Source organism: Corvus brachyrhynchos, unplaced genomic scaffold, assembly GCF_000691975.1.
Source record: "Corvus brachyrhynchos isolate BGI_N302 unplaced genomic scaffold, ASM69197v1 scaffold230, whole genome shotgun sequence".
Taxonomy (NCBI): Eukaryota; Metazoa; Chordata; class Aves; order Passeriformes; family Corvidae; genus Corvus; species Corvus brachyrhynchos.
In genome coordinates this window covers 967806-976386 of record NW_008235744.1, presented here as the reverse complement: position 1 = coordinate 976386, position 8581 = coordinate 967806, and positions in this window count along the sequence as shown.

The following is an 8581-nucleotide window of genomic DNA, read 5'->3' as shown; positions in this document are numbered from 1 at the left end:
AAATCTCAGACACGACTTGTATCTAGGGCTTCTCCACCAGTGCTAAGAGCTCATCCAGGGCATGCATGGAGCAGAGCACTCCTGGACCCTGCTCCGTGGCCACAGCCACACAATGGGTGGCGCAGTCGCCTTCTGGAACCCTGAAAAGTTATCTTTCTTCCTCTTTTTTTTTTTTTTAAGCACTTAAGCCCAACTGCTAATGGAATTTCATGATTTTAAATAATTTACATTTCCATCTGGTTTGAAAAACACCAGGTGGAGATTGCAGATTAGGATGAGTCTAAGTGGAAGGAAATGTTTGTTTAAAATATTAAAGCTAAAACCAAACATTTATGTGAACCACATTTTTGCTGTCCATTGTGCTGTGTTCTTCTCTATCATCACTTTAAATTTTGCTTTTAATTGGATGTTTTGCACATGTTGCTTATCATTATGATCAGGGGAGATGAGGCCAGAGTGGGGTGCAAGAGTGAGGGAGAGTCCATAGCAAAGGGTAAAAGAGTCAGGGATTGAAGGATTCCTCAGTGTGAGCTTTTGATCATTGCATCTGTTTCTTTATGCTCTTCTACAGACCCTGCTAACTTGCTTACTTGGAGGTGGAAATAAGTTTGGATCTAAATAAAATAGGTTACACAAGGGTGATTTTAAGGGAAAACACGAAAATTCCAAAGACTGATGAGAGTTTTGTTAGGGTAAAGACTGATGGTTTAGGTGGTGCACAGTCCAAACCACCCACAAGGACAAGAACTATCCTTCTCTCCCACTTGCCAGCTGGCAAGCTTTTATTTAAAATGGGGGATACTGAGCTGTGGTTTCTAAAACTGCTTCTAATACTGGAAGCTTAGCTGCCAGTTCCTTGATGCACTTTCCCAAGTACAGCATGAAACCATGAACTCATAGTGAGGAGCTATTGTAACATCACCTTTTCCTCTGTACTTTGAAATAGGTCATTTTATGAAGCCATATCTGATATTCATCTTCTTCCCTAGCTGAAATCCTTGTATTTTGGTTCTCTGGAAACGGGATGTTTTTAATTTTGTGAAATGCACCAGAAGCTGCAGAGATGTTCTGGTTGGTGCGTGCCTTAGCATGACATTACTCAAAATCATGCCTACATTGTAGTGATAGCATGAGAGGCTAAAGGTTGCCTTTGCTGAACAAACTCTAGATACCAATCAGTGAAAAGCACGAGTAACACAGAGTTAAGATTGCATAAGGAAAGCTGTATTCAAATAAAATAAACAAAATTTAGACCAGTGTTGCTCATACTTGCAAATTCCCCATTCAGAGGTGCCCAAGGCTCAGAAAGAACTACCTCTACCAGCCTGTAATCTGATTTACTTACCATGAGTAAAACAACTCTTCCAGTTGCTCCAAGCTCTGTCCAAATATTGCTTTTTACTGTATGTAGGTAGTTCACATTTTCATTATTTAGAGTTCTATTAGGACAAGAAAACTCTTTGCTGCTTTGATGAAGTTTGAAAAGAAATAGAAACAGAATATTTACTTTTTGTCTGTGTACTGTGAACCCTATTGCCCTAAAACACTGGCAGAGAGGTGAAGAGGGAAGCAGACACTGAAAGTAATATCCCTTGGTAGATGCCAGGTGTATTGTGGTAGGTCTAAGTTGAATTGTGATCCAAAAGACCAATATATGTTTTTTATTGTATGTGAAATACCAGATTTTTTGGTGAGAATTTGGCTCCAGAAACAGTTACTCTGAAAGTCTCATGAACAATTAATTGGTTTATACTAGGATAGATAAATACTAGAGTAGATCAAAATTTCTGGAGAAAATGTGCATGGATTTACCAATGGAGAGGGTGTATGGCATGAGCTGATTTTAATTTTGGTAAGTTTTTTATAGAGCAAGCTGGCAAGCAGTGGATGTAATTTATTTAGACCGAAAGATTTACTGTTTGGAGAAGATTTGCTTTCTACGAGAACAACAGTCAGATGCTGCTCATCAAGATTCAATAAAATAGTTTGGTAGGTGAAAGATAGATGAGGATTGGTTATTTTTCACATCATAAGGTAATTGCAAAGGGGTGTATGTTTTAGAAATTAGTGTTGAGTAACTCTACATTGGTGATTCTAAAGGAGTGAAAATTTGCCAGTTACAATAAAGTGAAAGGTTTTACTAACACCAGAAGGAGAAGGAGATTATATTTAAGATGGAGCAAGAGTTTTAATTGACTTTGGCTATTTAATTTACTCTAACTCTGGAAGCGCGATGAGGATTGAGGTTTTCAGGGGTCAGTAGGTGCCAATCACAAATAAGGAAAATGAACTGATTTTTGTAGGAATCAAGAAAAGTTAGTAGTCAAGCCTTGAAAGACAGGTGACAACCCACACCTGTAGAAAAACTAAGGGGGGTCTTTTAGCGCTGAAGTGCTATTTGGATATTGTGTGTTTTAGTCAGGGCTAGATTCTCTTTTAATCATTTAGTAACCTGACCCAAGGACTCTGCCACTTGACTGTGAGGGGCTATGGAGGTTATCTGTAAAGATGTGTGTTTTTCTCCCACATCCATTATTTTTATAAACAGCTTTTACCATACTTCATTAATAGTAATCGCCTGTGCAGTCTTTGCAATCGGAGACATAGCTGAGAGCTCTTCATCTGTACACATGAAAGAACTTGAATTTTGTTGATTTGCATCTTGAATTACTCCAATATTGGAATGTGCAGTAGGTGACTTTAAATGACTTTCTTCTTGTTTCCATCCCATTTGGGAAAAAAAAGTAATCTCAGAAAAATACCCTCTAAACAATATCATTAAAGGTAAGTAAACTAATAACACATAGATTTTAGTGTTTTCTGGTTTGTGTCAGTGTCTGGTAATACAATGAATAATTCATATCAAACTAGTAGAATGTAACATTTACATAAAATAATACTTTGCAAATTTATGGTAAGTACTAATTACTTGCCTTATTTGCCATGACTATGATATTAAATATTCATAAAAATGTGATTATTTCTTTGATTTGGCAGGCATTTAGATTTCTCTACAGCTTTTCACACTGCTAATTTTAATCCAGTAAATTATCTGGAAGAAAACAGTGTGCAGCCGAAAAACTGTTCAAAATTCACTCCAACATTGAGCACATTATGGACGTAATGATCCATTACAACCAAACTTCAAGAAGATCTTGCAAGAAAACTGAGAATTAAACAAAGAAATATGGAGACTATCATAATTATTTATCAGATATATTTATTAATAGTTTAGAATTTTGTATACATCAAAAAACTTTTAAATAATTGGATCCACTTTTATATATTTTATTTTTGTCATGTTAAGTTTTCTTAAATTCTTCCTATGTTAAATCTGTTCATCTTTACTTTTTGGTGTATTTATATTTTAACTCATTAGAGGTACTGCCTTTTGAATGCAACAGACATATACTTATTTTTTACTGTCACTTAGACAACAATACCCAGTATTAATATCACTTTGCACTTAAGTGTATGTATGATTATGTGTATGTGTGTCTGTGTGTGTGTATGCATACACTGATTCCAAGGCTTCAAAACTGCTTGTATAATTCAATCTTCGTGTCTGTCTGTGAATGTCTCATACCTGTTCTTGTCTCTCTAGCTGTGTAACGTGTATGCCTCTAAACCTATGACATTTTAACTAATAAGGATAAAGTATCTAAGGCTGTGTACTACAGGTAATATGTGACCCAAAATGGAGAGAAGTAAACAGGAATCAGAAATGCTGGTCCTTAGACCCCCAGGCTTAGATTATTTCCCTGCACTATTTACATCCTTTTCTGTTGTTTCTAGCAGCAGAGGAATAAACAGTCAACTCAAATGAAGTAATGCTACCAAAGGCAATCATCAGAAAGTGGCAATAGCAAAACAAAAAACCCAGGAAACTTGAATGTATGAAGATTTCTATAATAGAATAGAAAATAATTTATGCAGTATGGGTAATATGTAATGGTAGCTGTAGAATTATCTTTATACCTTTTATATTCATCAAAGCCTGTCCTTGTTTCCTGTTTGTTTTTTTTGCTTTAGAGATTTTATACTAAATAAGGTGCATTGTCAGCACACCTACTCTCAGCTACATGTACTCTCAGCCACTCTCAGCCACTCAGGTAGTGTCTTGCTACCCAGGGATAGCCCCACGGAGGGCTATCAGGGAGGTGTGCATCCATCCCCGAACACCTGCTCAATTAAAACTTTGCTACTCATCAAGCTTCACTTAAATAAGTGTGAAACTTTCAAAGATACACAAATGTTTTAAACCATTTGATTAAAAGTTAAACTGATGACTGATAACTTGCAAACAGCACCACTAACCATATGTAAAAATACAGAGTTCCTGTATCACTGCTTAAAATAAACATTTGGAAAAGGTTTTGAAGTATCAATCTGCTTCTCTGCTGTACAAATAAGGAATGTGAAATGAAATGTAGCTCTGTAAAGTCTAAACAAAAGAAAACAAATTTTGTCTTTGGTCTTAAACAGCTCGGTCCTGTGTAAGAGTTGCAGGATTTCAGCAAGCCACACAGGTTACTAGAGCAAAATTTGGGTTCCAGACTTGCATCTGATATCATATCCTGCTCAGTAATGTCCTGAGCATAGGATATGTCACTTGAGCACTTTGGGACTGAAACCTCTTGGGGTATTTTCCCCCATGGCAGAAGGTGAGGCAGAGCTGGGGCATGTGGCGTTTTCCCTGAACTGATGTAAAGTGCCCACAAGGAAATCCATTGCTCCTAATTCCAGCTGTGCCCAGGGTCTTGGCTTGGTAGTGCTCCCCAGAACAGCCCTCTGCTCTATTCCTATGGCTTCATGCTGCCTCTTTCTCTACAAGAAGTGTTTAAAGGACAGAGGTTTCTGATGAAATTTCTTCCTGGCAGACCGCTTTGTGTTTGAGGCATGTTGTGTAAAGATGACTTCACTTCCTAGCTAAATCAGTCAGATATTAAATAGATAAAATGAACCTAAAAAAAAAGATACATGTCAAAAACCCAGCATCGTGGTGTCCAGGAGGAGAAAGGGAATGTGCAATTCAAGGGACACATTCTGCATTTATTCTGCTGCCAGTTCAGTCAGCCCAGGGTCCTATGGGCTCATCTGTGTGGAGTTCTTGACCTTAAATAAATGTGAGACATAGTAGACCTCATTTTCTTGTGTTGAAGGAAAAATCCTTCTGAAAGCTTGGTGTTTTTGTATACACAAAGTCAGGTAGTTTTTATACACACAAATGCTAGCACCTCGTCACCCGTGAATTCACCATGTAATTAAACTTCTTCTGAAGCTGTACACTTACTGACATGTCTTTTGTAAGTGAAATGAAATCCTTTGTTTTTACATGTTTTGACAATGTGAAGTGGGGGCAAGTGAAGCAGAGTCTTAAAATCCCCCGTGCATCTCTAATGGAGCCTCTTCTGGTTGCTTTGTACTATTCTCAGGGGTGAAAACAGAGTTCATTGAAAAAAAAGCATTTCCCTTACGTCAAAATGAGAAGCTATTGATTTGTATTTGTATGCTCCAAGAAAAATCACTGATCCCTTCAAAAGTGAAAAAACTTTTGCCTTGCAATCCTGTGAGCTGTGTAAAAGAGGCCGCATGCTCAAAGTCAAAGGGAAGCCAGAGGAAAATGGCATGCAGGAGGTCAAAGCAGTTCACATGGCTCATCAACAGCTGTTTGCACCATATGACAGATCTAAAGGCAACTTCAGAGCTGTCTGTACAATATGTGGAGCTTACCAGAGATATAGAAGTGGCTGCTTTAATGTTCTTTCCCATTTAAAAAATTGGTAAATTTGGCACTGTGTTTTATGGACTGCAGTACCAATGATAGCCTTAACTCATGATCTTGACTAACCTGATCTCTGTCTGTTACAAGGTGCCCCATTTTGTGAATGAGGGAGAGGCTGTAGATATTTTCTACCTAGACTTCAGTAAAGCCTTTGACATAATTTCCCACAGCATTCTCCAGGCTGTTCCTGGCTTGGATGGGTGCACAGTTCACTGGGTTAAAAACTTGTTGGATGGCCAGGACAGGTGGAAAATGGGGTTATACCAGGTAGCTGCCCGGTCACAAATGGTGTTCTCCAGGGCTCAGTAACAGGAGCAGTCTTGTTTAGTATCTTTATCAATAATCTGGATGAGGGGATCAAGGGCATGCTCATTTTGAAGGCAACAACACAAAGCTGGTCAGGACTGCTGATCTGCTAGAGGGCAGGAAGGCTCTGCAAAAGGGATCTGGACAGGCTGGATCCATCGGCCGAGGCAAATGGTGTGAGGTTCAACAAGGCCAAGTGCCAGGTCCTGCACTCCAGTCTCAACAAGTGCACGAGGGCTTGGGTGAGAGCGGCTGTAAAATTTCTCAGTGGAAAGGACTTGGGAGTGCTGGTTGACAGCTGGGTAAATGTGAGGCACCAGTGTGCCCAGGTGGCCAAGAAGGCAGTGGCGTCCTGGCTTGTATCAAGAACAGTGTGGCCAGCAGGACCAGGGCAGTGATTGTCCCCCTGTACTCAGAACTTGTGAGGCCTCACCTCAACTCCTGTGTCCAGTTCTGGGCCCCTCCCTGCAAGAAAGACACTGAGGTGCTGGAGTGAATCCAGAGAAAGGTGAATGGTCTAAAGTCTAAATAAGTCTCATGAGGAGCAACTGAGGGAATTGGGGTTGTTCAACCTGGAGAAAAGCCTTAGGAGGGACCTTATTTCTTTCTACAACTGCCTGAAAGGCGGTTGTAGTAAGGTGGGGTTCTCTTGTCACAGGTAACAAGTGATAGAACAAGAGGAAATAGCCTCAAGCTGTACCAGGAGAGGTTTAGACTGGATATAAGGAAAAAATTCTTCATGGAAAGGGTGTCAATCATTGGAACAGGCTGCCCAGGGAAGTTGTTGAGTTACCATTCCCGGAGTTATTTTAAAGAAGTGTAAATGTGGCACTTAGGGACATGGTTAAGTGGTAGACTTGGTTGGCAGTGTTAGGTTAACAGTTGGACTCAGTGATCTAAGAGGTCTTCCCCAACCTTTTATATGATTTTATGATTAATCCTGACAAAAAAGGACAAGGAAGAATTGGAACTGGATGTTCACTGAGAGTTCACTCTGAGAGTACAACTCCTGGCTGCTCAGCACTAAGTCTGTATCTTAGACTGTTTTGTTTTGTTTTTCTTACACTAGAAACACAGGAACAAAAAAGAAATTTCACATGTTACTGCCCTGACTTCCATTTCTCTAAAGGTCACATGGGTTCAGCTAGCCGGAGTCATGCAAGAAACAATTCTGATTGCATCCTACAGTTGGTAAGTGTGAGAGAAGGTAGGTGAAAAAAACAGAATAAAATTATATCTATTAACCATTAAGTGTGAGTTGCAGACGTCACAATACAACAAAACTATTAAAATATTTTCACTTGATGTGATTCTAGAGAATTGCCAACTAGCTATTTTTCATAACTTTGCCACAGCAGAGAGTAAGACTGATGGAGGGAAAGAAAGGAGTTAGAAGAACTTCAAGAATTTTTCTCTTCTAATTAATTCTATCTATGACTGTTGAAATACAGGTTGGTTAAAACTGCTGATTCTTAACAAAAAAAAAGCAGAGCATTCCAGTCATGCCTAAAGGTATTCTGCACCAAGGTATAAGGCCGCTTTTCATTGCCTAAGTTTAATCATTAATCCCTGATCCAGGAAACTTTTTTACACAATTAGTGGTCCAAATAACATCACTGTTGCATGCAGAACCACCCAAGTTCATCAGGTTTCCTTAGCATGGTACATTCTCAGTACCTAAGATCCTGACCTGTATAAACTCCCTTGTCTCATTCTGGAGGCTGATACTTTTATGCATGGTTTGTGAGGTAGATAGCTCATACAATTCTGAGATGAAGTGCTCTGTATAAATAGTTAATTTATTTCAACGTGCATTACCACTACATCTCAAGACACACACCAGAGCCCATCTTGTGCTGTCCTGCTGGAAAGACAATCTGCCACAAGTCTGGACTTTAAAGGATCATTTTGAGAAGTGTTGGAATTGCTATATGCAGAAATAGATGTGTTGCAAACTTCAGTCACTGTAGGAAACCTGCTAGAAAATGTGGCTGCTCAGTTAATGAATCTGGAGAGTCAGATGGGCATAGTGAAAGAAGATTGGAATGCATAGAAACTGAATTTTCACCTGAGACATTTTCCAAAGTTCATGAAACATTATTTAAATGTCTTACTCTTAAGTTTTGCCCCCATCTCTTCAACTGAAATATCTTCTTCATCTAGAGAGACAAGGTAAAATCAAAGGAGTATAGCACTAGTTCTTTCTTGACAATGGTTTTAGAAATAAGGATAAAAGTTCTAGGAACTTCCATTGCAGAAATAATTATTATTGTGTTGACTCTACATCGCAAAATCATTATTATTCCTATTAAGTAAAGAAACAGCTTTCAAAATTGCAGTGGGCATCTATGCCTAGATTGACCAGAACTGTCCTTACTATGGAATCTCTCTTTTACTCATGGGATGAGCATCTGAGAAGATGGAGAGGGGACTTGCCAGCTCCAACCACCAGGCCCAGCAGATACAGACAATTTTTCTTTGTACCCTGAA